Below are 5273 nucleotides of genomic sequence, written 5' to 3'. Positions count from 1 at the left end.
TATCCTCTTTCTGACAAGATATGGGGCAGTAAAAATTAAAAAAATTTGACATCCTTTAGAGTTACAAAAATATATATATATATATATATATATATATATATTTAAATGTTTAATCGGTGAAAAATTATATTTAATATCAATCAACATGATTGAGCAAAAACTATATTGAACAAATTAAACCCACAACGTTTTGATACAACCTATATAATTTTTTAAATAGTCATTAGCACAAAACAATGTTATATAAGTTGAGACAAACAGAGTGACATTTGATACAATCATTTTCAGGATTTTAAGCTCGTCTAGTTTCATAAGATGTTAACATAACTTCATAACATTATTCAACAGTATCTTGCTAAATAAATAAAAATCTGAGCCGATTGCCCAATCTTAACAGACCAATAAAAGGACAGATTATAATAAATACCTTAACACATTATTTACTCTAGTAAGAAAAATTATCAAGGAAATCTGTAAAAGTTAATTTTTACAATATGTGTTCGTGAAGATACTACACTAAGTTACTTAATGAAGTTAATAACAATTCGTTCAATAAGTAATATTTTTAATAATCTCTTTGTAATAAATTGCAACACTACTGAGATGGTGCAAAAGTTTATCTAATGTTATTTTTCATTGATTAGAAATAATATTTAGTTGAATTTTAAAGTTATGTACGGGAAAGAATAAAACATATGATAGGTATTTTATGTACCCAATACGTACTGTTTAGATTCATAAACTTCTTTCAGGGTTTTGAAACCTTCAATTTTGTAAAAAACGTTTATTAAAGTTTTTAGAAAATTGAATAAGAATTTAAGAATCGAAATAGAGATTTCCGCCACTTGATACCTCCTTTGTCAAAATCCACGGATCCTGAGAGCTGGAAAATGGATCGATGATACAGTATTACGTACACTTACAAAACTAAATCTAAAAAAAAAAACTAAAAAAAGCTTGTTTTTTAAATTTAAGATCAGATCAGTCTGGTGGGCCTTACATGGTTGATATAATAGTTATACACAACTGTTTATAAAACAATTACTTTTTTTTAACAGTTGATTATGGAGGGGTATAGTGTCATAAAAAACACCCCTAACTAGATACAACGTTATAATTAAAAAACAAATATGATAAAAAAAAATATATAAAAATAATGATTCTTGATAAGAGAGAAAAACAAAGTAAATAAATAAAATTACAACATTCGTAGAAATAACAAAACTAACAATTGCCCTGTGATGGTGAAAAAAATAGTTAATTTGAAAAAAAGGACGAATAGAAAATAAATAAAATATAAATTATATCAATAATAGATTTGATAACTACAGAATTTATAACAGGATGTCCTGCAGCAGTCTGGGCTTCAGTATTCGGGTTGAGGTTGGGTTTCCCAGGTTGTAGGTCACTGCTCCTTTAACTGTCGGCAACTGGGAGTGGAACTTCATGAATTGTTTTTTTATATAATCCTCCATTGACTCTATTTGCAATTCCCGATGCAATTGATTCTTTCTTACAAACCAAGGAGCATCCACTGCGATTCTGAAGACAAATTGCAATTTTTTTCCTTTTCGTAAAGGATGCCGCTTCCCAGACTTCACAGCCGTACATCAGCAGTGGCCTGAGATTTATTTAAAAAATTAGAACAGTAGTTTTTGGTTTTGATTTTAATTTCCTATTCAGGATAGGATATAGCATTGCTAAACTTGCGTAGGTTTGAGTTAGTTAGATGCTGACATGGTGGTTCCAGGTAAGGCGGCGATCTAGGTGAACTCCCGGGTATGTTACTGTTTCACTGGCAGGATTCCATTTCACATTTGTACCTTTGAGGATTAGTTTCGGTGGGCGTCTGAGAGTAGAAACTTTTAAAGTAAATTTTTCTATGTTCGAACTAATCATCCATTTATTGAAGTATTGTTCTAGATCATTAAGGTGGCATTGCAAAGTGATTCTTGACATTGTTATATCATCATGTTAAAAGAACACTGCTGTGTAGTCAGCGAACATAGCTATGAAGGTATATGTGGACTGGATGATGTCGTGAAGATAGAAGTTGTACAGAATGAGAGAAAGGACTGAACCTTTGAGAGTACAAGCGTGGATTTGTCTTACGGTAGAATTTCTAAAAACGTTTTGATCGAACTAAAAACATTTTTCATAAATGCAGCCACTATCTAAAAAATTCACACAAATCAGACAACTCATAAACTCAAAAATACTGCGGTAAGCAACTTAAGTATGTTAATTAAAACCGTAAATTGTTTCAGTTGTAATGTGTAATAATTTTATTTTGTATATCGAAGTAATAAAAGGGAAAGTCACAAATGATACCTATTTTTTAGGTATAATTATTTAAAATCGAAAAAAATAACATGTTAAAGATACTAAGGTTCATTTAAAAAAAAAAATCGAGCTTCAGCAATATTAATAACTTGCACATTTAACACAAACTTTTTTTTTTTTGAAAACTATATCATAGTAGTGTATCTACTTTCAAGATTAGACGTTTACAACAAATTTCGAAATTCGGTGATATCAAACAGGCTCAGATAAGGAAGTAGATACAATGAAAGCAATTTGGAGACCAGACACGGCGATCCATCACTTGGAGGACCACTATCATAATGCTTGTAGCGTAATATGATAAACACTTGTGTATGCAACCTTCCTGCGAATCCGTTATCAGTATAAACAGCCATCATATTTTCTCCCTAAAAGCTCTGGTTTGGCAATACGCTGCCATACATTTTTAAAATGGCATATATATATTTTTTTTACCTTGCTGCTTCACCACTTTACGATTCTGAACTGGCTGGCGCATTGTTGATTGATGTCATTGGGAGCAAAAAAAGAGAAAAAAAAAAGTTTCTGAGCATATATTTTTGAATGTTTCGTTCTTTTAGAACAACCCAAATCTTGGTTCGAGAAAAAGGAGAATACCGTATCATATGCTGTAGATGAGGGATCAAACTTTGAATACAAATGTACTCTTAGAATTCTTTGTCTTGAAACCAGGGGTATCAGGTCCCAACTCCTAAGGGGTTGGATCATGGTCTTCGAACCCTTATATATTTTTTTTTTTTTTTTTTAAACATTGTACCTTTCCTTTCTTCTTTAAAACCAAGGTTACCTTAATAAACCAGTTTTAAATTTCTCCACTTAATAAAATAACCTATCTATTAAACTAAGAGTTATATTTTACTAAACACTATACATAAAATCATATTAACACAAGACCTGGCGCCAACAGAAGTTGTGTTCCAATCATATAAACGTTTTTATAATAATATAAACGTGTTTTTAAAATCAGGATTATACCCATTACACAAGAAATATTTCACTCTTCAATACAATAGCAACTATTAGAGTGATCGGATTTTTAAAAAAATGAACTAATCAAACCATGTATGATTTTGACTGGCCTTTTTAATAAGATATATAGAGGACACTATTCTTCTATAAAATAAAGTATATTATTAAAAAAAGTTTTAAAAACTGGCGACATTTTTTTTAAAAATACTATAAAATATTTGGGAATTCATAAACCGTAGCCCAATACTTTTTATTAAACTGAATCTTTTGTAAAGTTTTGATTATTTGATTTTTAAAAATAAATTACACATAATTTAAAAATCCTTTAACCGATCTAAAATTCGATTAGATAATTGATAAAGGTTCTTGAACTATTTGTTTTAGAAAGAGTGTTGCTACATAATTTAATACTAATTATTATTTTAAAAACATCAATTTCGTATCTACGGTAATAATGATTATTTCACAAACCTTCTAAAATGATACAATAAAAAATGTAAAATTTATACTGTTCGGAAAAACTATCCTCTTTCTGACAAGATATGGGGCAGTAAAAATTAAAAAAATTTGACATCCTTTAGAGTTACAAAAATATATATATATATATATATATATATATATATTTAAATGTTTAATCGGTGAAAAATTATATTTAATATCAATCAACATGATTGAGCAAAAACTATATTGAACAAATTAAACCCACAACGTTTTGATACAACCTATATAATTTTTTAAATAGTCATTAGCACAAAACAATGTTATATAAGTTGAGACAAACAGAGTGACATTTGATACAATCATTTTCAGGATTTTAAGCTCGTCTAGTTTCATAAGATGTTAACATAACTTCATAACATTATTCAACAGTATCTTGCTAAATAAATAAAAATCTGAGCCGATTGCCCAATCTTAACAGACCAATAAAAGGACAGATTATAATAAATACCTTAACACATTATTTACTCTAGTAAGAAAAATTATCAAGGAAATCTGTAAAAGTTAATTTTTACAATATGTGTTCGTGAAGATACTACACTAAGTTACTTAATGAAGTTAATAACAATTCGTTCAATAAGTAATATTTTTAATAATCTCTTTGTAATAAATTGCAACACTACTGAGATGGTGCAAAAGTTTATCTAATGTTATTTTTCATTGATTAGAAATAATATTTAGTTGAATTTTAAAGTTATGTACGGGAAAGAATAAAACATATGATAGGTATTTTATGTACCCAATACGTACTGTTTAGATTCATAAACTTCTTTCAGGGTTTTGAAACCTTCAATTTTGTAAAAAACGTTTATTAAAGTTTTTAGAAAATTGAATAAGAATTTAAGAATCGAAATAGAGATTTCCGCCACTTGATACCTCCTTTGTCAAAATCCACGGATCCTGAGAGCTGGAAAATGGATCGATGATACAGTATTACGTACACTTACAAAACTAAATCTAAAAAAAAAAACTAAAAAAAGCTTGTTTTTTAAATTTAAGATCAGATCAGTCTGGTGGGCCTTACATGGTTGATATAATAGTTATACACAACTGTTTATAAAACAATTACTTTTTTTTAACAGTTGATTATGGAGGGGTATAGTGTCATAAAAAACACCCCTAACTAGATACAACGTTATAATTAAAAAACAAATATGATAAAAAAAAATATATAAAAATAATGATTCTTGATAAGAGAGAAAAACAAAGTAAATAAATAAAATTACAACATTCGTAGAAATAACAAAACTAACAATTGCCCTGTGATGGTGAAAAAAATAGTTAATTTGAAAAAAAGGACGAATAGAAAATAAATAAAATATAAATTATATCAATAATAGATTTGATAACTACAGAATTTATAACAGGATGTCCTGCAGCAGTCTGGGCTTCAGTATTCGGGTTGAGGTTGGGTTTCCCAGGTTGTAGGTCACTGCTCCTTTAACTGTCGGCAACTGGGAGTG

At 28.8% G+C, this 5273-nt stretch overlaps 1 protein-coding gene across 4 annotated transcripts in view; it reads right to left on the bottom strand.

Moving 5' to 3' along the window:
• Nucleotides 1-5273, bottom strand: part of Ms (Myosuppressin) — a 377051-nt gene that overhangs the window by 167455 nt on the left and 204323 nt on the right. The window lies entirely within an intron of this gene.

Source organism: Halyomorpha halys, unplaced genomic scaffold (genome assembly GCF_000696795.3).
Source record: "Halyomorpha halys isolate HHAL.00 unplaced genomic scaffold, Hhal_1.1 Scaffold155.1, whole genome shotgun sequence".
Lineage (NCBI taxonomy): Eukaryota > Metazoa > Arthropoda > Insecta > Hemiptera > Pentatomidae > Halyomorpha > Halyomorpha halys.
Note: the sequence above shows the minus strand (reverse complement) of the source record. Positions and strands in the feature narration are given on the sequence as shown.